General features: G+C 36.6%; 1 protein-coding gene and 1 long non-coding RNA gene across 2 annotated transcripts in view; one reads left to right on the top strand and one right to left on the bottom strand.

The window, feature by feature from the left end:
• Nucleotides 1–26,105, top strand: part of LAMA2 (laminin subunit alpha 2) — a 376,628-nt gene that overhangs the window by 167,260 nt on the left and 183,263 nt on the right. The window lies entirely within an intron of this gene.
• Nucleotides 15,777–26,105, bottom strand: part of LOC127383413 (uncharacterized) — a 50,308-nt gene continuing 39,979 nt past the window's right edge. Inside the window, exon 3 of the long non-coding RNA XR_007889187.1 lies at nt 15,777–16,110. This is a non-coding gene — a long non-coding RNA (uncharacterized LOC127383413). The remainder of the gene's footprint in view (nt 16,111–26,105) is intronic.

The raw sequence follows: 26,105 nt of genomic DNA, 5'->3' as shown, positions 1-26,105 counted from the left end.
CCAAAAGCACTCACAAATTACCACAGTACATCTTAACTGTCATGTTTCATCACATAAATTATAGTCATAATGACATGCTTAGGTCATATGATTAATGCTATGGAAAGGGAAATGGAAATAGAATATTGAGAGTCCTTATTTGTAAACTAAAGAAAATATTCCTTTAAAGAGCTGAAAGTGGATAAAACCAAATAGCTGAAAGTAGATAAAACATCCTTTCTTGAGAGTGGCTCTGTGACAGTAGAATAACTGGCATTTTAGAGCAAGGAAGCTTCTCTAAGAATTTTTGTCTTAGGCAATGTAGAGAATGAATTAAGAAATCTTATATTAAGATGTACTCTTCTATTGTAATTTATAAAGCTTGTGTCACAGAAAACTACCTTACCATTTTATTGTTAAAATGAGTGCTCTTAAAAACTTTTCCCCAAAATAAAATTGAGTAAAAGGTAGTAATCATCCTGCATTTCCTAGTTTTCAGATATAACTCACAAACCTTATTTAAAATAATTATTTTAATATGAAGTTGACATGTAGTGCATATGCCTCCACAATGTTGATTATCATATGTGTACTATCTGCTTGTTTTACATCCATCTCCAAATGCTTCTTTTGGATGAAGAAAGATTTATAAATAGGATGCTTCTGAGCATCCTATCTGAGTGACACTGGGCTATGTGATACTGGTCTTTGGGGCTCTAAGGAGACACAGTAAATAACAAGAGGCTATAGATGGTATGGAATCCTTGTTTATATTAGAGTGGGATAAGAATATAAGGAAATTAACATCACCAAATTATTTTAGTCTTATAAATATATATATGCTGGTACCAAAACATAACCGTTGATGTACAAATGCAGACAACTTTTTGAAAACCATAAAGCTTACATGTCTGAATATATAATTTGAACTGAAAAATGGAACACTGTTTTTGATGCAGAATATATTTAGGAGTAATCTGGAAGAATTTAATTTCTAGAAGTCGAATACCTAGTGGATAATTTGGGATAACAGATTTTAAATTGATAGTATTGAGGTTTTAGTGGGTATCATAAAACAATTGGACTTCCTGCCTGCCTACCTTTTCATAGCCTACTGAACTAAGGATTGCAGTGGTTATGAGGACTTGTGGTCTGCTAGAGCTTAAAGTTACTGAAAATTTGTCATGTTCTATCAACTCCAATTACATTTTAGACACTGAAAACCTCCTATGGTTTTTGTTAGAAGTTTCTTAAATTGTTTTCACAATGGAACTATAAGTTTGTTTTAAACTTGTGTCCATACTAAAATATTTTATAATTTATCTGAAAGAATTACGAGTTACAGTCTGATGATATTTGATTGGAACACTGAAAGAAAAGTATGAAGTTAATTCAAGTAAGATTCCAAACTCAGCAAAATGATGTTAAACACTTGTTTCTTTCAAGTTAGTGTGGAAGGGTTGTGTGTCCACAATGTTTCAGAATATTACTTCGTTTTTTTCCTTTGACACCAGGACAAAAAGCAATTTGAGGATTTGTATAGTGAGTAGAAGCCATTTACAATTAGCTGAAAGAAAACATGATATGGTGCATATGTAAATAAAGATATGAAACCCCCCCCTTCCTCAACAGACACACAAGGAGGGGCAGCTGCAGCCACTTGAGATTTCTTGAGGAAACATCCATCTTTGGTTAGAGGAAGTCTCTCTGCTTTATATTCTCTCTGTTGCTGCAAATTTTATGTTCCTTCCTCTGCTAAGGGTCAGCTTTAACCATGAAGGTGGAGGTTTACCCTGCTTCTTTCAGATGACTAGGGCACTGCCCTTGCTCAGCAGTCACAGGTTAGTTCAACCTTTAGGTGGAGGCATCCTAGAATCCAGGTCTCTGAACATTGTTCAGCAGTCATACAGAAAGAAGGTCATACAGGTATTATCCCTTCTAACACCTCTATCAGCAGATATTAGTACAGTCATTACTCAGACTGCAAACAACATGCTACTAGTGCTGAAACACCTCTTTTCAAAGCCGTTGTTTGCTTACTGACAGATTTTACTCAGACTGAGAAGTTTCTTGCATCAAATGTTTTTTTACAGGAATCCTTTGAACTAGTTGTATAGCATAATCCCATTCAGTGTAAATGATGTAATCTGGTCCTTCTTGAAGTCAGAGTATGTTGAAAATTAAAGCAAAAGATGCTTGAATAAAAGGATTTCTTAACTCTTAGAAAAACTCCAGCACATCATGATGGCCAGCTCCATAGACTTAAGCAGACATGTGGTGGATACGTTGTTCTTTCTTTGACCTCTGGTTAAAACCAAGGCAACAGCTGAAAGTTTTCTGTAGCTAGTGCATGCAGAACAGGGAGGAGACTTGTTTGACTTAACATTGTCACTTCATTTGTTTTGCCTGTTCTTTTATAATTAGCTGTGTAACCTGTTTGTTGACTTATGGAAGTTGATGTTTCTATGAGTCCAGAAATGAAAACACTGTAAAAAGCTTGTAGTCAATACATGCAAACTTTTAAAACCAGCCTTTTAAAAGTACTCTACTGTGGAGAGCTAAAGATTGGCATGGAGCAAGCAGTTTGTTTTATGACATATTTTCTACTGCAGACTGCCCAGAATACCTCATAGGATTAAATATTGAATGATAAAATAATCATAAGCTAGGTCCTTTTGATTTTTATGTTTATTTCCTTCCATTTGTTTTCATTTCTTAGGCAATTCTGATGCAAAAAGCAGAATAATGCAAAGCAAATTGCAGTCTACAGCTCCCAGAGGGGAGGGAGTTAAAACCCAAACCATAAAGAAGCGTAAATAATACAGTAATCAGCCGGAACAGAAATGCCAGGATCTATTGTCCTAAATTATTAATGCATCTAAACCCAGAAAGCTTGATCTAGTATTGTCATAGCTTCAGTTTTCAAGACTTTCTTCTTTCATAGGACATGATAGAGTTAGGTAGATCCACAACTCTTTTTCTTCCTTTTACTGCCTGCTTCAAAAAGAACAATCTAACTTAACACTTTTTGGTAAAAATAGATGAGATGCAAATTAAATTATTGTTGGAAGCTCTGTTTTCCTACCATCAGTTTGTTTTAAAATTCATTAACCTTCTGAAAAGCAATGAGTGACCTAGCCTATGTATTTTCAACACTCAGCTTTGTTTAAAATTTAGCCAGCAGACTGCTTTTAATAGCATAATGGCAGTGCTTGAAGTATCCGCTGTGAGAGGGATTTTGCCACAGTGATGGTAAGTCCAGTACTTCATGGTAAATTTGCCTTTTTTATACCCTCTGCACAGAAATAAGTTTCAGCCCCAGTTTTCAACGTGTAATGAAGAACATCTCACAGCTTGAAAAAGTAATTGAGGATGGATTAGGGAATGTGATTCTTGAGTATAAGACAGAACATAACAGAAACAATTTTGTACAGACATTTATTGATTCTTAACATTTTGTAAGTTTTGAGTGGGATGAAATAGTAAATTATGCACATGATCCATATTTGTAAAAGGAACAGTAATAGGCATCAGCAGCAAACAGTATGCAAGGCATCTCCATTCAGTGTAATGCTCCTGAGGTTACTGAGTTGCTGCAGTTCCTCAGATTTCTTTAAGTAGTGTCAACAGCCAACACATGGCAGGAAATTAAAAAGATTCATTTGAACCTAAAGGAATACATCTTTTGTGAAGACAGCTACTTCAGTATATTTTTTTCATATTTGAGTTAATTTGTGTGACAAAATTCATTTTTACTTATTGATGTGTTTTTTTTTAACACATAGCCTAAAACTAATATAAATAATTTTATTTTATTTTAGATCATAATCTAAATTGCCTTGACTGAAAGTAAGTCACCATGGTAATCAGACTCAATCAACAATATGAAGATCTCTTCAATTTATACCAAATGTGCTGCTTATTTTATTAGCACTTACTTCACTGTAGCTTCTAAAAAGTGAGATAACAGGCATGTTCAGATAAGGGAAGGATGAAATAAACATGGCAGGAATACAAGTGAAGAGCAAAACATTTTAAAGATTTGAACCACAGTTAGCTGATGCTTCCTTTATGTTTACTTAATTTATATTACTGGACGGGTTTAGATTCTTTTTCTGCTGAAATATTTTCTCAGTGTGGCACCACAAGATGATACAGAGTTAGATCACATTCTTTCACAGCTGTGGCTAGCCAAATTTTGCTTGATCCCTAATACAAATTGAAACCGTATCAGCACTGTCCTATTTGGAGTTCAGCTGCCCTGCTTGCAGGTACACAGCTCAGGGAATTCCTATAGATCTCTGCCAAAATTTGGCACTCACCTCAGAGCTAAAAACAGTGTTCCTACAGAGGAAGCCCCTGAGAAGTCTGATGCATCCACTCAGAGGGAAGCTGTAAGGAAGGAGACTTCTGTATAGGGGACAGGTTGCAGTGAGTGCCCCTACCCTTCTCCTGGTAAGAAGGTAAGGACATACATAAGATGTGAACAGGTTGAGGATCTGTTATATCATGTGGCTCAGCTACAGGACTCAAAAGTCTGCACAGTATTAGCAGAGCAGGGATAGACATAGATAGGTGGTTTCACAACTATGTTCCTGTAAGGGACAGAGAGCAGCCCTGAGGAGACGAACTTCAGGGTGGTAGTAGATGAGAAGCTTGACATGAGCTGCCAGTGTGCACTCACAACCCAGAAGGCCAGCTGCATCCTGGGCTGCAGCAAAAGAAGTGTGGCCAGCAGGGCCAGGGAGGGGATTCTGCCCCTCTGCTCTGCTCTGGTGAGATCTCACCTGGAGTATTGCATAGAGCTCTTGAGCCCTCAGGACAGGAAAGACATGGACCTTAGAGAGGGTCCAGAGAAGAGCCACAAAAATGATCAAAGGTCTGGAGCACTTCTGCTATGAAGACAGGCTAAGAGAGCTGGGACTGTTCAGCCTGGAGAAGAGAAGGCTTCAGGAAGACCTTATAGCAGCCTTCCAGTATCTGAAGGGGGCCTACAGGAAAGCTGGAGGGACTTTTCACCATCGAGGGTAGTGATAGGACAAGGGATAATGGTTTAAAACTGGAAGAGGGTAGATTTAGGTTAGACATCAGGAATAAATTCTTTAGTGTGAGGGTAGTAGGGCACAGTGGTAGGTTGCCCAGAGGAGTTGTGGCTGTCCCATCCCTGGAAATGTTGAAATCCAGGTTGGATGAGGCTTTGTGCAGCCTGATATAGTGGAAGGTGTCCCTGCCAATGCAGGGAGATTGGAACCTAATGACCTTCAAGGTCCTTTTCAACCTTAACCATTTTATGATTCTATCATTCTATGAGACACCACTGAGAATGATACACCTTGGACTCCAGTGACTCACAAAAGAAGGGTTTTGCTTCAGCCTGCACTCTCCAGCATCACAACCAAGAACAAATATGAAGCTATCACAGCTGTAGATACCCATGAGCAAGGTCTGCAAGGAGAAACTGTACTAGTAGCACACAGTGGATACTGCAAAAAGAAACCATGAGTGCTCGTAGTGGGTGACTCTTGTTAAAGGTCACTGAGGTGTCCATCTGCCAACCTGACAGGGAGTCACAAGAGGGATGCTGCCTTCTGGAAGCTAAGATCTGAGACGTTGCTGAGAGAGTGCCACAACATGTCAAGAGCACAGACTACTATCCACTGTTATCCTTTCACATGGGCGTGAGTGGCACCACAAGCCAGAACCTGGGCAGAATCAAGGAATACTACAGAGCCCTTGGAGTGTAACTGAAAAATATTGGTGCCCAAGTTATCTTTTCCTCCATTTTAACAGGTGAAGGAAAGGGGGCAGCCAGAAATAGACATATCATGCAAAACAACTTCTGACTATGTGACTGGTGCCATTGTGAGGGCTTTGGCTTTCATGGCAATGGGGCATTCTTTGATGACTATGACCTATTGGGTGGGAGGGAATCCATCTGTCTGGAACAGGCAAGGGAATCTTTGGCAGCAGGCTGGCCAACTTACTTAGATGAGCTTTAAACTGAAGGACTCAGGGGGCGGAGTCCAAAATGACAATGCTCATGCCATCATATCCAACTGAGGAATAAGCCAGGCCAACCAAAGCAGAAACAAATGTTCCTTAGCTACCTCTCAAGATGAGAATCAGAAGGCCAACCACCTCAACGGTGTGTATGGCTACGGTGGATCCTCTTGCCCTCTATCCAGGGAAACCTGCATGCTCAGTTACCTCTCTGAAAGGCCTGTACAGCAGACTATTAGGGGACTGGAACATTTCTCTTACAAGGAAAGACTGTGAGAACTGGGTCCAGCCTGGAAAAGACTGGGAGGGGATCTTATTGATGCTTATATATACCTAAAGGGTGGATGTCAAAGGGATGGGGTCAGAATCTTCAGTGGTGCCCAGTGACAGGACAAGGAGCAATGGGCACACAGGAAGTTCCATCTGAGCATGAGGAAAATCTCATTACTCTGAGGGTGCCAGAGCATCGGAAGATGCTGCCCAGTATGGTGTGGAGTCTCCTTCTCTGGAGATACTGAAACCCCATCTGGACAAGATCCTGTGCAACCTGCTCTCAGTGAGCCTGCTTTAGCAGGGACATTGGACTAGATGATTTCTAGAGGTCACTTCCACCCGTACCATTCTGTGACTGTAAAGAACGAGCAAGATATAAGAAAATTTTGCACATTGTTTCTTGTTAATTTGTTTAGCCAACTGTTGGAACAGTTCGAGTACAGCCATTGTGATTGCTGGGCAAGCTAAGAATGCCCAGTAGACAGCTGTGGCCTCTTTGGGCCTTGGAAGTGAGTTGAAACAGGGCTCAGAATCTGACCAGTTGATTCCACTGACTGCAATATTTCACATATCCCATGATACATTTAATTTCTTTGTGCTAAAATCATCTCATACTACCATAGAGAAAAGTGGAAATTTATTGTTGGTGAAATTATTTCATAAATCTCAAGTGTCCTTTGTGTTTCCTGCTTACTCAAGTCTACCTTGAAGGCAAGGGTTTTAATCAATAGTGGCAATTGAAAAATGGAGAAACTAGCAGGAAATAAAGTAGTTTCACAGAAGAAGGGATGTGAATGCTAGAGAGAGAATACTGAGGGGTGTTAGAAAATAATAAGAAAGTAAATTGGAGAATATGCTTGCCAGATTGAAAAGTCTTACTTTTCTCATGTCTGACCCCAAATACTAAAATTCTGAAGGATCCAATGAAGCAGAAGAAAATGAAAAAACGTCTTTAATTTGGAAAGCATTATTATATCTGGTGATTTCTTCTGAGGGCTAATCAACATGCAAAGAAGCATGGTTATGGTAATTCCTACACTAGAGCTAGCTAAATTGAGCAGTGGTTACTTAAGACTGCAAAGCAAAAGTGGAGTTTATGAAAGGGAGGATAGGTGGGGGTTTTGTTCCTCTTGTATGCCTTTGCATGATAAGTACTTCTTCAGCAAATTAGCATTAGCTTTGGACATTATATTTGGAGTTCCTTGCTGATCACTTGGAAGTACAGGGTTTAATGGAGTTTTACTCAACTTATCCATTTAAATTAATCAGAATTTATAGTTCAGACATCTAGTTGATCCTGGGCTAGACAGAGGTGTGATGAAAGAATATATGTCCATCACCAAGAGAGTATACATAAGAGTTACTGGAAGGTCATTCTTAAAATATGAGCGCTACAAAGAGGTAGTGTTCAGTTTTGTTTCCACATTTCCCTTTATAAATCATTGAGTTGCTACTTCTGTTTGATTTATTTGCATCTCCCACATTTTACGTTACATTTAAATGAATTACAAAAACTAGAAGTAGAATGTAGTTGCAATTGTTGAGTATATAACTCCTTAGTAAAGCTGTGTGATGCTACTGAGCTTTAGTTTTGTAGTTTTGTGGTCAACTTTTGCTTTCCACAGGAAAAAGGCAAAAGATATGAAGAAAGGCATAAGCACTGAGAATTTCTAGTGATAAACACGGGAAACAACCTTTTCTGCAAACCATTTGTAGTACTTTCAATCTGTGCTATTTTGGTTTTGAAGTCTGGCATGCTCAGAAGCATCTGACAATCTCAAAAATGTTCTTGACATATAGCTTCCCTACAAGATGGATAAATTCCATTATATCCATTTTACTTATAAAAATTAGCATTGCTTGTCTTCTCGTCTGTCTTCAGAAACTAGGTTTTGGTGCCTAAGCTTCATTGACTAATTTTACATTGTGTCATTGAGAAGTTTTAAGGTCAAACCAGTATAGCACAAGTGCTCAAATCCAAGCACTAGTCACTTGTGTACAGATGCAATTAAAAGGTATGTGAGTGTGAATTTGTGTGACATGTATTTCAGTGTATGGGTGCCATATTTTAAATCAGTTTACAGGTCTAAAAGACCTAATCCAACTATCTTTGTTAATGGCATTTTACACCATTACACCATTATCCTTAATAAAAAGCTTGTCTATTTATATAACAACATACTGACAGGAGTCACTTTTTTTTAGCACACTGAGCACCATAACTAACTAAAATACAGAAGTAGGGAAAGTGGTTTATCCATGGATGAAAATGGTACAAATTCAATTAAGCTATCATTAGTGAAAGAAATCTCAAACTAACTCTAGAAGTATATACAAGGAGCTGCTATATTTTATTTATTTTATTTTATTTTATTTTATTTTATTTTATTTTATTTTATTTTATTTTATTTGTTTAGAGGTAAAACAGTTCCACAACTAATTCTAGTAAAAAAAAAAATAGTGATTTTTAAAATTCTCTATATTCTTGAGCTTTCTCTAAATGGTGAGTGGTAGGGCCATTATTTTGTGAATGCCTTACAAACTGTAATTTTCAAAGGGTGATATTCCATATTGACTAAATACCCAATCAGTCATCAAAAAAGTAAGTACCAAATTACCATTTCTGTATATTTCAGCTTAATAAGAAAAAAGCAGAGAAAGGCAGACCATCAGATAGTCTGATATGAACATAATATTTTAACATCTATGATGGATCTGGCTGGGCTGGAGTTATCTTTCTTCACAGCAGCCTAAATGGGGCTGTGCTCTGCTTACGTGGCTAAAATAGTGTTGATAACACACCAGCCTCTTGTCTCTTGCTGAACAGAGCTTGCACAGAACCAAGGTTTTCTCTTAAATCCTTTCCACTGATTCATAAGTCTTTTAATCTTCCAAAGTATTTTAACCTTCCACCATCCCTTGGGAGAGAAGAGTGAGTGAGAGGTTGGTGGATGTTTGGCTGCTGGCTGGGCTCAACCCTTCACAGCACATCATTGCAAATGATGGAAGAAATAGAACCTTAAAGCCTTTGATGATGCAGCAGTTGCAAAGGGAATTTTCAGTATGGCTGCAATATACTGGCAAAGAATTAAACAATCAAATGGGAACCAGATCTCACAAGATGGTATAACAGTGATCAGAAGGTTGAATTATTGGTTTAGTTTTAACTTGTCTTTTCATAGAGCCATTATTCTAGAAACATTTTAATATCATGAATGAATCATGCTTTGATCTAGTATCTGAACAGAGCATGAAGTATCCTTTAAATCCTGTAGGTTCTGTGTCTCTTGTACACTATTCCATCTGTCTCATCTACCCCATCATTACCTGATCGCTAAAGATTTCTGAATGGACCCATACTACTTCCTTAAATCTCTAGAAGGCAAAATGTGCTCCATTACTTTACCTTTCTATTACGTTTGCGTACTGTAAGTTGATCTTTAGCAGGAAAGAATGATAGGGGCAAAGATTTTATTTTCCAGAGAAAGACTCTAGGTAAGTACAACTTTCTTTAGAAAGATAACCTCAGTGGAAACTTTATATATTCACTAAGTTTCTAGAAATAAGGGCTACTCTAGCTACAGAATGAATTCCTTTGTCTTCCTGCATCCAGGAAACAAAAGGGTTTGGACAAGATATCTGGCATATTGAAGGGATAATCATGTGCTAGAACCTCAGTCTGAACTCTGATGAATTATTAAACAAGTGGTTTATTGGGTTATTAAACATTACCTGCAAAATACTGCTCATCTCCTTGAGACACATCCAGAGGTAACTGAATTGAGCCAATTAGACTGACTGTCTCTTCAATGAGTTGTGACCTATCTATGGTAATAGCTTATTATGATGATAAATGAACCCATCTCTCAAACTGAAGCCCAAGTACACACTTCAGCAGTTTCCTTGAATCATAGGGCCATTGCCTATCAACTTCAGATTGACAGGAGTGACAGCAATGAAAGCAGATAGCATGCATGAGTAGACATAGATGATTGTTTTACCAAAATGAATATATTTGCACGTATTTTTGGTGAGGTTGTTTTGTGGGTTTTGGGTTGTTTTTCTTTAATGGGTCTGCCTGAACATTTCATATTTCATTAGAAGCACCTAACATTTTTCACAATATGTGCAGTACCACCTCAGTCTTCTGAGATGGCTGGATGAATTTCTGATTGGTATCTACATGCGTTTTCAGTCTGACAGGGACTATGTAGTGTGATACAGGAGAATCCTTTTTCTAATTGAAGAGTTTGTTTTATTTGTTTGGCCCTCTTAGCCCTATCTATTATTTTCCAGAGATAGTTTCCTCAGAAAAATAAGCAAGATAGAGGAACAGTAACATTACCAGTATTTTTCATTACTTTATTATACGCTATTTAAATCTTTAAGTATCAAATATCATTAAACACTTAGAACACTTCTGGAACAATTACTTGGTTAGTTTAACTCTTTCAGGAAGGAGGAAAATTTTCCACAGTGAAGGCAGTTGTTTTAACAACTTTCTGTGACAGATTTCTTTTGTTTATTTTGTTTGTTTGTTTGTTTTGTGGGGGTTTTTTTGGTGTGTCATTCTTCTCACTCCCCCCTTCCTCTTCCCAATGCCCCAATTTAAGGATTTCAATGTATTTTATTAATTAAAAATAGCAGTGCAAGAGATACAAGCCTTCATTTTACTGTCTTGAAAGATGATTTTGGTTATGACTCAATTTAAAAAATTAAATTGTGTGAGAGAACTGGCATTATATATTCCTAAGCCATATCTCAGTTACCCATAAGATAGCTACAGTCTGCTCTGGAAGTGTGACCTGGAGTCAGTAATACCTTGAATGAAGTGCTATAGGTTATGCAAATAGACAGTAAGGTACCAGAAGGTTTCCCACAGTGCCTCCTGCCGAGCCATGTCTCATCGCAATACACACTTTCTTGTGCAGAGACACTCCCATCAGACCAGGTTGCTCAAAGCCCCATCCAACCTGACCTTGAACACTTCCAGGAAGGGCACAGCCACAGCTTCTCTGGGCAACCTGTTCCAGTGACTCACCACCCTCACACTAAAGAATTTCTTCCTAATGTGTAACCTAAATCTCCCCTCTTCCAGTTTAAATCCATTACTCTTGGTCCTATTGCTAGATGCCTTTATAAAGTCCCTCCCCAGCTTTCCTGTAGGCCCCCTTAAGATACTAGAAAGTTACTATAAGGTCTCCCTGGAGCCTTCTCTTCTCCAGGCTGAACAGGACCTTGCACTAGGCCTTATTGAATTTAATGAGATTGGCACGTGCCCACTTCTCAAGCCTGTCAAGGTCCCTGTGGATGACATCCCTTCCCTCCAGTGTGTCGATCTCACCACACACTTTAGTGTCATCAGCAGACTTGCTGAGAGTGCACTCAATGCCACTGTCTGTGTTGCTGACCAAGACGTTAAATAGTACTGGTCCCAGTTCCGACCCTTAGGGAACTCCACTCGTTACTGTTCTCCATCTGGACATCGAGCCATTGACCACAAGTCTTTGAGTATGGTCATCCAGCCAGTTTCTTATCCTCCATTTAATTTACTGTGAAGTTTTTTTGAAGATCAGTTTATTAAAGTGTGTCACGTTTTAGAGGAACTTATTTTAAATTAAATGCAACAATACAGATATATACATATATCTTGTAATTTGAAATGTTTGCCAAGTTAAAAAAAAAAAAAAAAGAAAAGAAAAAGAAAGATGGAAAATTAAAAAAGTAAAATGGAAAAGAAAACTAATATCTCAATATTGTTTTGTCATTAACTGTGGAAATAAGATTTCCTAACTTAATAAACTTAGGCAGTCTAAAGTAATAAAACTGGTGGACTGAAATAGCATTTTTTAACTTACAAGTAGATATGTAACAACAGACACCTTTAAAGCTAATCAAATAAATAGATACATTGTTTGGTCAGCTGTGTCTTATTAGTTATTTGTGTGAGCTGATTCTATTTAGTCTGCTGTGATGAAAAGTCCTTTTGAGAAAGAACTTTCTATAGTTTTGTTGCTGAGATGCATTTTATGTGATGTGCAGTCCAGTAAATGATTCCTCTCTTTCATAGATGATACATTATTTCATTTTAGGTAGAAACACAGAAATCTAATTTTTTTACTGTTCTATGTCTTCTTTGTGTCAAGTGCATGATACATACACATATGCATTTGAATAGAAATAGCTTTATACAGTTGTCTCATCTGTTGAACAAAAATATGAATGTATGGTACAAAGGATGCAACAGAATAAATCTAGCCATGAGATTAAAAAAAAACTTATAGGAGACTTATAGGAATGATCAAGGCAATGTTTTTTAAACAAACTTCAAGCTTTTATATTAAAGCTAGCTGGCAATTCTTCATTAAAATACTGGTTTGGCTTTTGCCATCAAACATTTTCAGATTTTCTATTAGAGTAATTGCAGTGAGATCCCTTGTTTCAGATTTTGGACAATGGCATGGCCAGATCAAACCTTCTGATCCTGTGTGGCATTCATGGAAATTTTCTGAGCTACTGCAGTGTGCCTTTCCAGATCTGTCATTCCTATTTTCTTCCTTTGTTACTGAAAAGGGACTAGCAGTAGTAGAAAGGTTTTAACATTTGTTAACAAATACAACAACTCAGAATCTCTTATTCCCATGATCAAGTAGATCACCTTATCAGTAAATCATCAGACTCATTGCCAAGTCTTCCCAGAGCAACATGGAACAAAACTTCCCTCTGCCTGCAATATTCGAGGAGATAAATGGTAGCTGAAAGATCTGAGAGGGTTGAAAGAGCTCTCCAAATCTTAGAGTATATTCTGACTGTCTCCACTTCCAAATTCAGTACAAGTAAATACTGTTTAGTGGTGGTCTCCACAAACTGTGAAATCTGTATTAAAATATGTCAGGAAACAATAATTAAATAAAATGTACAGAGTTGCAAATCTAAAGTTTTTCTGAAAGTTACAGGCAAAAATAAAATCAAGTAAGAAATAAGCCTCCAAATTTTCAATGCAAGTTTTTATGAAAACAAAAATAATAAAAATTTAGATGAAAATTACCTGCTTTATATAAAATAATGAAAGCAGCAGGTTTCCCGTTAAGTTATATTTGTTTATAAATATTTTTAATTACTCCAGTATACTTTGAGTGTAATGTCTATACACTTGGCTTATAGCCCTTGAGAGCATTACTCTAGGCAAATATGAAAAAGCTACCTTTCCTGTAAATCATTATTTAGCTTATCTATCTGCCTTCTTTTCAGTACTATGAAGTGTTTTCTATAGTAACTTCTGAGAAGTAAGGAAATTCTGGGCTATCAGCGATAGATACATTATACAGAGCATTAACTTTGTTCTGGTCACATATTGTGTGTTCCAAAAGGTAAGTGCTTTTGCTCTCTTCTCTTACAATTTGTATAAGATAGTTCTTTTGAACAGCTAAATGCTGCAGATTCTTTTTAGAAAATGATTGTTATGTAGATCTATGAAATGTATTAGCAGAAGCAAATGTCATTTTTTTCATGGGTGCAGCTAAAGTTAAGTACAGTAAATCTATAACAAAGTATTCTTCTGTTCTCTTCCACAGAGTCCTAGAGTTTTTAACACAGGAAAACTTATTTAAATGTTATGTAGGTTTCCTGGATTCATTTTGCTTGTTTTATTTTTTATGTCCACTTAAAATGGACATTTTCACATCTGCATAAAAGATGCAGAACGTGTGGGTATGTATTAAAGCAAAATACTACATATCTGAATCAAAGCAAATACTATATTTTTCAAGTGCAGAAATTTTGGGCAGTTTGGATATATCCAGGGCTATTTGAGTTAAAGATGAAAAATTATTTACTTAGTTACAGCATGAAATTATTCTTATGTTTAGAGAGATGACACTAGTCTAAACAGATTTTTTATCTGACCTACTGAAGTCCTGCTGACATTTTCACAGCACAAATTTAGTTTCATATTCAAATGCCAACTTTTTCAGAGAGCTGAAAAGCCGTGTACCAGATTCTCAGCTTATGTACCTGAGATTGTGCTGTGTGCTCAGAAGTGTAGAGGAGAATCACAGCAGAAGTAAATGTAAAGTGGCTACAGTCAACCATGTCTTTGAAAACTGTGTCAAAGTTTATTGCCTATGAATAGCGTGCTTTTATCTAGTGTTGGAAGGCCCAGCTTTCATAAATACTGCAGCATGTATCCTGCTGCCACAGCATTTCATAAAGCACTGGAAATTTATTTATTTACACATGTATTTACTGAAATATGATCACTTCTCCTGGATAATATGGTGTATTCAAGCTTCTATTCCAAAGCAGGATTTATTTTGCTCTAGCCATGTAGTGACTACCACTTAAAAATAAGTGGATGTTAATTAACGTTTAAATGCAGCAGATATTATATTGGCTAATGTGGGTACAAATCCTCATTATTAATTAAAAGATCCACCATAATGAGTATATTACCATCTATGCTGAATTATGTTGGAAGTCTTATGGAAGGATAAACGACTTCCATTGTAAAACCTAATGGATATCATTATGGTCTATGTTAAAATAATGAATAACAAATGAATGAGTAGCAGGAGGGACACGACATAAATTTTATTCATTAGCTGTGTTGGTAAAAATCGGTATCACAGATTTATATACACATCTTACTTGACTGTGCAGGCGCTTTGGGCAACCTGGGACCATCAGGAAAATTTGAACATTGCAGCAAAATGTTCTTAACCCTTGTACTAGAAGTATGTACATATGTTTATGTAAAATATTGCAAGTTCAAAGAAAGTAGTCTTGAGTTTTGCCCAAAAGACCTTAAATATTTTCCTCTATTCTCTTATATATATGAAGCAACTTAAATAGAAATTCCAGCAGTATGACAATGGAAATTAAGCAGACATTTTGTAATAAGTGTGGTTTTTTGTTCTGTGAGAACTGGACAAAAACATGTTTGGGACAGCAATCAGCATCTCATTAGAGCAAAGATAAAAGCATCCCATAATGTAGCTCCAACTACAAGTATATGGCATGTCCAGTGAGCACCTCACACTTCCCAAGGTTCTTAAAGCTGTCCATAGAGCTTATTTGTCAATGTAAGCTTTATGAAGGCTTGTAGTACAGTATCTTAATTAATTAACCAATTAATTAACTCACATATTTATTAATTTATGCCATTTATGTGCCAGCTCTCCATAAGGACATTCAAGTTGCTACAAACTTCATCATTAACTGCTGGTCTAAAAATACGATGTGAGCCTCCTGAGTTCTTGTTTTTAGGGAGAAGAAAAGGAAAAAGTATTCATGAGAGGATTTTCTTTACGAACTTCTGTGTGGCCTTATTCTCATCTGGACAGCTAGGAAGAAAATTAAGTATAATTTTGCCAGATAAGTATGGGACATTTTTATGGGAGACTTTTTTATATTTTGAATAACTAAGGCAAAGATTCTCCCATTTGGTCTCCATATGTATTTGGTAAATTAAAATATATTAGCTATTTCATGACAGATCATTGATCTGGATGTATATTAGATGCGTCAGGACAATCCCTGGTATCAATACAGGCTTGGGGATGAAGGGGTTTGAGAGAAGCCCTGTGGAGAAGGAATTAGTGTTCTGGTGAAAGAGAAGCTGGACATGAGCTGGTAATGTGTGCTTGCAGCCCAGAAAGCCAACCATATTCTTAGCTACATCAAAAGAAGCATGACCAGCAGGTCAAGGGAGGAGATTCTGCCCCTCTTCTCAGCTCTGGTGAGACCCCACCTGGAGTACTGCATCCAGCTCTGGTGTCCTCAGCACAAGAAAGACATGAAACTGTTGGAGCTATTCCAGGGGAGCGCCACAAAGATGATCAGAGGGATGGAGCACCTCTCCTGTGAGAAAGCAGTGAGAGAGTTGGGGTTGTTCAGCCTGAAGAATACTCTGCAGAAACCTTATTGGAGTCTTTCAATACTTAAAAGGGGCCTTTGTGAAAGGCGGGGACAAACATTTTACTAAGGCGTGTAGTGACAAGGAGTAACGGTTTTAAACTAAAAGAATTAGTTGAAGTTGAATAGAATTTAGTTAAACTAAAAGAAGATTTAGACTAAATACAAGGAGGACATTTTTACCAATGAGGGTGGTGAAACACTGGAACAGGTTGCCTAGAAAACAGGTGGTAGAAGCCCCATTCCTGGAAACATTCAAGGTCAGGTTAGGTGGGGCTTTCAGTAACCTGATGTAGTTGAAGATACTCACTGCAGTGGAGTTGGACTAGATAACCTTTAAATGTGCCTTCCAACCCAATCTATGATTCTATGATTCTGTTCAATGGCTCTGTATCAGGTATTCTACATCGGCTCTTAGGAAGAACTTTCACCTGCAGTACTGCAAGAAACAGGATCATGATGTGTAATAAAGCAATAAGCTACAAACAAGATTCACACTGCAGATCTGAGAAGAGGAATTTATCCTGAGAGTGATATCATAGATTAAGGTTTAGAACTAGTCTTACCAAATAGTTTTATTTGGCTCTTCATGGAAAAGAGAGAGAGATGTGGTAACGTATTACCCTCTGAATGTGTTGCTGTTACTGTGATCATAAAGCACCAAAAGAAAGGTTTATAGTTCTTGGCGTAGACTCAGAAACCTTTACCATCTTTCTGAGGAAAAGACAAAGTTTGAGAATTTAACGATACCTAAATTGTACCAAAGGAAATTCCATCCCGCGCAGCAGCCTGTTCGATCACATTGGTCAACAGCAAGTGCCAAGGGAGGAATGTAAGAAGCAGGCAAGGGTAGAGTGGTACTTCACCACATACTTTCCTAGCCACAACTATCCTATATCTTGGGTACCTCTGAACCAAGGGGATATCTTTGTACTTAATGGTCTTCATTCATCCTAATCAGTACATTAAAAACTTTATCACACAAAGACCTAGCAATAAATGAGGTTCTTTTTTGGGACAAGTCTGGTTCTGTGGCATCTCAGTCTGTGTCCTGCCATCTACCATTGTTATTTGATTTTTTAATTGTTCCTGAAAAATTGTTTCTCTGGAAAAATCCAGGAGATCAAAATGTTTTCTATCCTTAGTTGCACTATTAAATGTTTTTTTTTTATATTTTTAGAGTGAAAATGTGGTGGGTTTGTACTAGGTCTTACTGCTGCTTTACTTTGTCCATTTACACTTGCAAGTCAGGTAAGTTGTCTGGAGTAAAAATTATTAACACTTTGTAAAGAAATGCAGTTATTTGCCATGATATCTAAGCACAAACTATTATATTTACTTCTCATCCATCTGTCTGTGCTGTAGGTTGCTGTCTATGAAATTTGACACTGACCAGAAATAAAATATTTTTATATTATAACATAGGAAAATCCTTTAAATGCTTCTTTCTCAGGGATGAGTTATTTCCCTCTTCACATTATAATCTTCTGCTGATTAGTGGAAACAGTTATGTTAGCAGTGATTAGAATCTGTATGTCCTTGGTGTTAATGCATTCTATGACTTTGCTTCTATAAAGACTTTAAGAATTTTTAAACCTCTCTTTGATCAAGGTTAGTATCAAAATAAATGAAGGAACGACATATTGTTATTACTCTTCTAATTTATGTGACTGTATCTCACAATACATTTTTGTACTGGAGTATATAAAAAGCAATGATCCCTGGAAAGTAATCTGAGCAAGTACTAAAATAGCTAAATAAGGTTGAAAAAGAGGAAGTAATAAATCAGATCAAACAGATTTAGGAGGATACAGAGAAAAGAATTAGTGTAACTACCTTCCAAGTCATATTCTGGCTTTTCTTAAGTGGGCCCATGCAACAGAAGCAGTGGTAAAAAAAAATCTTTCCCAGCTTATGTTGTCTCAATTCTATTGCAGAAATTAAGCCAATACTGCATTTTCCAAACTTCGTTTTGCTGACAACTTGAGTTTTGTGGGATAGCTGATTGTATAAATGTACAAGTGTTCATGCCCTTGTCCTTTTTACTTATCATCTTCTCAGCTGTGGTAGTGCTCTCTGTACTCCTTTAAATATTTACCAACTCATGATATTTTGCACACTACTGACATCAATTATGAGGCATAGAAGATGTACCTCATTTCCATAATGTCCTGTCCTAAACCTTAAATGTCTTTCTGGAGACCATAAGAATGGAAGTCTGTGTCCTCCAAGTAGAGTTGAGTTTTTAATTCTTAACTGTATACTAGTTCAGTAGTTACTCTGCATTGGTATTGTTTTCTCTGTTCTTGTAAACTCTACCAATTGCAGATGGACAGCTTTCAGTTGATGACCATAGGTCCACTGAGGCTACTGATGCTGTTTCTTGTATAGCAGGATCCAGTGTAAAGCATATAAATGTCAAATCATTAATGTAATATTGCAATATTTTTAGTCATACCTTGTTTCACACATGTTAAGTCATTGATTAAGCCTTTATAGATATTAAAACACCATAAACTTGAAAATAAAGCCCTCCATAGTAGAAATTACTGCTAGAGAGGTATGATTAGATATAAAGTCCTTACAAAAATATTTAAAGGGAGTTGAGGACTTTAAGCACTTTGTGTTATGACTTTGGGAAGCAAGTAAGCAAGTAATTGTGCAAAACCACATGACACAAGCACCATAGCTAGTTAATCACTTCTGAGTTCCTCCTCTTTCACAAAGTGAGCTGCATTAGGAGATCAGAGCTATAAAAACAATCTGACCTGAGAGATTCTTGTGCTTTTAGGACTGAGGATTAAGTACAGCTCCAACAGTCAATTCACTTAATAACTTCTCATGTCTGAAGTTACATTATCCACTTTTCTGTCTTTTATAGAATCCAGCTAAGCTAGATCAATATCCTGAGGAAATGTGGCTTTCTATTTTAGGATGACATTTTCCTACTTGGCAGGATATTATCTTCATGCAACATGTGTACAATATGGTACTAATTTATGTCTGTGTGTTAGTCTGGGAAAAGTTGCCTTGCACAGTGTATTAGGTCTTATAACGATTACTTTAGACACTTTTAAATACTCTTAAAATATCATCTATTTCCTTGTTTTACTGTAAAATGATACTGTATTCAGCAGAGTCTGGAGTTGCAACTGTACTGAGATGAAGACCTAATAATGGAATAACTTAATGAATGATGAATAAATTTCATCATTAGGTTCTCATTCCAGTAGGCTCAAACTAGGGTTATGAAATGGTGTTTGGGCCAAAACTCAGCACACAAACGTCTGTATTCAACCATAAGAAGGCACTTGAGTGGGATGAGTTTAAAATACACAGATTATAAAAAATGAAAACTAAAGTTTACAGAATAGTTTTTGATCTACACTGTCAGAAGTATTGTTTGTGTGGGTACTTTAAAGACACATCTGTATTAATAAAGTAGGAATTGCCAGGATCTGTTCTGCAGTTTTGAGGCCACTGGTATGGGCATACTGTTGCAACACTGTGCTGTTGAATTAGTAGCAAATGTAATACAATTATTACATTACTTAAATCTCTCATCCTCCAAAAGACAGTTGTCCCATCCAAAGTATATTTTGAGAATGGCTCCTAGCCCATACTGCCTTCCAGACTATTCCCAAGAGAATTTAGAAGAAACTCCTAGGGCCTCCTTTTGTTATTTTTTTTCTTATATTTTGCACTTCTTCAGAATTAAGCAGACCTACATATATCTAGTTGAGCATAGAGAAACATCAGACCACATTAACTGTTTGGCAAGATGAAAATCATGAGAGAAAACAATTGTAAACAGTTTAAAGAATTGTGATTTGCTGCCTCAACGTGCAATTTATCAAATGAACTTTCTAAATGGGAAATACAGAAACCGTGCCAAATAATTACTTCTATTCTGGTGTGTTCAGTTCTCAAGTCAGTCTTGATGGCTCCTTGAGAAACCAGAAGAGAGAGACGAGTTCCCCCAAAGGGCAATTCATAGCACAAACTTACACTTTACATGAATTTAAAGATACCTTCACCTTTCCTACTGACTAAGAGTATAATCTCTGAAACTAAGTAAGGCATCTAACATTAACTAGGGTTAGGGTCCTTGCAGTTCCCACATTAAATTGTGTCCTGGTTTTATAAGCATTCTGTTTTGAAAAACATTTGAAAATGCTGACAAGGGAAAAAGGGAATGTAAACCTGTCCCATTCATGAGAAATAATTGCTTTTGAAAATTTCTTTGACAGTCTGCACTGGATACTTCACCTATAAAGTAAGCTTAAAGATAGAAAGTTTCATTATGTCACTGGTATTAGATTTGTGATAGAAACCTGTAGAGGCAAGACAGCTATCCTGTGTAATAGCACTTGGATATCCCAATTAAGTGAGACATTTCACAAAAATAATAACTTGTCATTATTTTCAGTTTACACATGAAACTAAGGTACAGCGTCCTGTGGGTAACATGGCTATAAGGAAACGACAGTCAAGATACTTTGTAAACAATGGCTTACATTTCAGAAATATTTATGTTCATTACTGAAATTTTTATGTGTGGTAGGTTATAAAACATCAGCTTTCTAAACTATAACCTTTAAAGCAAAACACAAAAAGTGTATACATTGCTAGAATCATCCCATGATTGCAGAAGTCAATTCTCCACCAAGTTGTGGCTGCATATGGTCCCAGTGATAAATATAATTAATGCTGTATGGAAAAAAGTACTATTAATAAATATTTATTGTTTTTAGCTTTCTGCATAAGACAAAGTAACTGGAAACCAGTCAGTAGCACTTGACCAGTCAGTTTTGTGTTAGACCTTCAGGGGTCCAAAGTGGTATTTATTTAAAAATTGTCCTAGTGATACTGCAATCAGCAGGGTGATGTAAATGTTCTGAACAAACCTTAAATTATCTAGGTTAGGTAGTAATAACTGAATTCCCAGTCTCTATAGACCAAACTGCTTCCCCTCTTCTAGTTGTCTCATGCACCTCTGCATGCAATAATCTGTTATTTTTTATACCATTTAGCACAAATTTGATGTCATGCATCAGAAAAAAAATTCTGACTAAAGTAATTTATATAATAGATAAAGGCAATATAGGGAGCCAATGCATATAAATAGGGAGATAAATCAAAAAAGAAAGTGAGTTGAGAAGTACTTTAATTACATGGAGACACATGAGAAGAACCCTGAGTAAAACAAGGTTGTCCTGTGCGTGGATAGATTTCCAGTAAAACATAGTTACTTCTGTGGGGATGAATTTATATTAAATGGGATGAAAGTTGCACAAATATCTGTGCCACCCATGAGAGTGCGAGTGTAACAGCTGTTCATGTCCTGATAGATACTCAGGGCTTTCATACCCTGCTTTGAACTTTAGCAGAGACTCTACAATGTCCTAGGGGTCTGCCCTTAGCAAACAGAAACTTCCATTTTCTTAAAAAACAGCAAATAATACTGCTCCCTGGAGACACCTGTGGTTTATGGTAAACAACCAAACTAATAGTCAGTCGTAGACTAACTTTAACAATCTAGCTCAAATATATGATCCACACTTCGATGTTCTCACAGTCTCTTCTTCCCTGCAGCAGCTAGACTTTTAATCTGAAAAGGATAGTCATAATTTGCACTGCAAATAATTCATGTGCAATGGAATTAGGCAGTATTAATTTTAAGGATGAGAAAATGCAACCATGAAAGAAGACCAGGGATTCTAGCAATATGTGAATAATTCTCAAGTATGTCTCAGTGAATAATCTGTCTTTTATTGGGCCATTAAATAAAAAAGTTGGGTCAAAGGGTAGTGGGAGTTTGTTTGGAGCAACTCTTGATAAAAACCTTTTTTTTTTGCCAAGGTAAAATGAAAAAAAGGATTTATTTTTTTTGTCTTCCAGCTAAAACAGGAAGCTGAAGGATTTCATTACAGGTCAAGGGTGTCATTTGACCTGGAGCAGATTTTTTTTATTTGCAAACATTTATTAAAATGAAGAGAATTAACAGCACAGCTGCAGAAGACTGGTAAATTCTGTTTTGTCAGTTTAGCCTCTAAAATATTTTTCAGATTAAACTTTCTCAGATTTTCTGAAAATTCCAGGACAAACAACATAGCATCTTAAAAGTGAAATTACTTCATTATTAAAATGTAACAAAGCTCCTCAAATCAATATAACTCCTATTCAAAGTAATTTTATGGTATCAATGTTACATTTTTATGTGCTCCGTCTCCTTCCTTTTTTTTAGAAATAATAGAGACAATAATGATTTTTTTACAAACATCCTTTAAGCATCTAATGACATTGGCATCTTTTTTCTTTTGCTTTCCCAGGGAAAAGAATGTAGAAGTTCTTTGCTATTTTAGAGGACACTAAACTGTTCAAAAGCAGTGTGCTCAGAACATTGTGCTAGAATACTGTTTCTAGCCCTTACATCCTAGTGGCCTGACTCCTTCTTTCCAGACAATGCTAAGCCCAATTAAATACATATTTCAAATAAAATAAATATTAATGGAAGTTTTCTTTGGATTTAGGGGATGGACTAGATGATCTCCAGAGGTCTAATCCTACCTGAACTATTTTATTATTCTGTTTGTTCAGTGATTAGGTACAAGCAGTTAAGTACTAGTAATTACTTTAAAATTAAAATTATTGGAATAATTAATAACAGAACTGAAAAGTTTTTACAACTTACTAGGTATCATAGACATACAGTTGACAATTTGGAAATCACTTTATTGTAAATTATTGCTTTGTCCTGTTGTTTTTTAATCTCAGTCATTCCTGTTACTCTCTGGTGAAGTGTAGTACCATGACCAATTCCAGAGATTAAGAATTGTACTAGAAATGCTAAATACCAGGAAGTCTCATCACAGCCTGACTTCACAGTATTTAAATAGCAGTAGAGATATCAACAGAGACTAAAATACTATGAGAAATAATCTGTGCCACATCTTGCATATGGATTTTGGTGAGACTGGTTTTTCATTAGAAGAGTTGAATGGCTGAAATACCAGAAGTTAAGAGTTATTTTTGCTGCAGTACCTTTAACTTACTGTTCATTTTAATCAATTCAGTCAGTAAGCAAATAAACTGACACTGATCTAACTGGCTAGATGTAAAGCAGTATATTAATATGGGTAAACTTTTAAATACTTGAATTAGTGTCAAGTCAAAGTCCTTACAGAGCCTGAGCCTGATCATGCCACATTTAGTTTTAAACTAAAAGCAAAATCTTATGTTGAAAACTGTTCAACAAATAATGTCACATAGAATTTAGCATTTGAAGTTCAGCACATGGTGAGATCAATCCTCCAGAATACTTGCCTGTTTGCTTCAGTCTTCGTTTCTGATGAATATTTTGTGATGTAGTATATTTTGACCTTTCTAATTATATTTTTGTGGTACATCTGTAAAGTGCTATGCAACATCAGACACCATAGCTTCAATTCAGGTTATTGAAACTCAGTTCCCCAAGTTGACTTCAGTGAGACCTTAGCTTTCCTGGATTTTAAAAGGATGGCATTCCTTGTCTCCAGACATTTCTCAGAAACTTCTTATGAGAAGACCAAGTGTTTTCCACAGACTGTAACTAAAAATATAATTGAGACATTTTCTTCTGTTTCTAGTATGCATATCTTCATGCTTACAAACTTTACATGATAATCTCAAATCAGCTGTGTCAGAGTGAAAAGTAGACAGTACAGTGAGTTAACCATGGCTAACGGCCAAACGCTCACCCAGCTGCTCTCTCACTCCCCTTCTCAGCAGGACAGGGGAAGAAAACAGGATGAGAAATCTTGTGAGTTGAGATTAAGATTGCTTACCAATTACTGTTGCATGCAAAACAGACTGAACTTGGGGAAAATGAGTATAGTCTAATGCCAGTTAAAACATATTCAAGTATTGAGAAACAAAGACCAAAAAAAAGGAAAAATACTTTTCCTTCATCCTGTTCTAGGCTAAACTTCACTTCTTCACTCCTGATTCCTCTAACCCCACCTGAGCACTGCAGGGGAGGTTGAAGGGTGTGGTCAGTGCTAATACTTTTCTCTGCTGCTCCTTCTCTCTCATGCTTTTATCCCCTGCTCTGGCATGGGCTGCAGTCCTTAGGAGAAAACTGTTCCAATTTTGGCTTTGCGTGGGCTGCATTTCCTATTAGGAGAATCTGCTCTGTCATCTCCCCCATATTTTTTTTTCCCTTTTCTTAAATATGTTCCCACAGAGGCACCACCAACTTGGCTGATGGGCCTGTGATATGTTCACTGTAGAGCCAGCTGGACCAGGCTGTGCCTGGCACAGGGCAACTCCTGACCACTTCCCAGAGAGACCACTCCTACAGTCTCCCTACTACCAAAATCTCATGACTTATATACAATACACTAAAATACACTGTATTACAGGAAACACTAAGCAATAAGTAATTGAGTCAACAGGCAGAAATCCCTATGATAATTTTTTGAGTCTGTGAGTGTTTAACTAGGGCTTGAGGACTTGGCTTTCTGAAAAAATGCAGCTGATAAATTATAAGCCTTCCATGTGGACCAGTGAAATGCTTTCTTCTGGCCATATTTTGTTAAATTCTTAATTGTAGAAATGTAATAGGTTTTGTGCCTCGAGAGTTAATGGTTTTGTATGTTGCTCTTAGTTCCATGATATCCAACCAAATGCCTGACTGGAATGATTTGGATGTGAAATGTATTATGATATTATCACCTTTAGTCATCCATTAACCTAGTACTTTGATGGTTTTCAGCATGATAATCCAAAAGTAACTGATATCATAATTAATGCCATTTATCCTGAAGCATATTTAAAGGGAAGTATAATCAGGAAATAGTTTGACCTTCAGTTGAAACACATTTCCAATATTCTGCAGAAAAATCTGGAAAGTATGCAGAACCGAGGCTTATGATGATTCAGGTTGCAGTCTAAATAAATGAAAAGCTGCCATTCACCACCACTGCTTCAACAAGGCCCTCCTTGTTGGTGAGCACAAGATCCAGCAGCGCTCCTCTTCTAGTCAGCTTATCCACCATTTGCATTAAGAAGTTGTCGTCAATGCACTGGAGGAACCTCCTAGACTGTGAAAGGCTGGCTGTATAAGTCTTCCAGCAGATATCGGGGTAGTTAAAATCTCCCATGAGGACCAAGGATTGTAATTATGAGGCTGCTTTCATCACTTTAAAATCTTATCACTGGATAAGATTTTAAATAAGTGGATAACCACTTATCTTATCAGTGGTTGTAATGCTGAAGGAATTAGTGGATTGAAATTTTTATTACAAACTAAATGCAGGTTAAAAAAAAATCCTTGTAAATTAAAATTTTACCATTTAATTGAAGATGGAATTAGACCCATCTTGCTCATATCTTAGTATTTCAAAATGGAATGCCTGTATTTAGCAAATGACAGGCCCTGATACTTCTTTCTGAGCAGCACTTTTTGTACAGGTGGCTGTGCACCTGATGTTACACTTCACTACGAAAGAGTATTTTGTAAAAAAATGTATTTTCTTCATCTATGCTAAAATCTTTTAGAATCATGCATGTTGAGAATGCAATGGAATTCTACACATATTGGGTAGGACTGTAAAAATTGACAAACTTCCTAAATACGCATAAATATTTAGGTTTTCGTTCTAATAACTTTATTAATGTTATACACTAGGTCCACAGAGTTTTATGTACAAAGCTTAATACTAAACCATGACAAAGACAATGAAATAAGCAGATGTGTGAGCACACAGGTTGTCTGTTACATGTGTCATTTAGGACTTGCATCATTTCCTAAGTTTGTTTCCCAGGCACACTATGCTTAATGTTTTAAAAACAAAACGTGATGGCCTGCAAGTGTGGATTGATACAGGTTTAGTATGTAGCAATTTGGTCCCTGTTGTTTCATATTCCGATCTTGATTTTACTTAATATAAGATGTTTTG

This window comes from Apus apus, chromosome 3, assembly GCF_020740795.1.
Source record: "Apus apus isolate bApuApu2 chromosome 3, bApuApu2.pri.cur, whole genome shotgun sequence".
NCBI classification, from domain to species: Eukaryota; Metazoa; Chordata; class Aves; order Apodiformes; family Apodidae; genus Apus; species Apus apus.
Note: the sequence above shows the minus strand (reverse complement) of the source record. Positions and strands in the feature narration are given on the sequence as shown.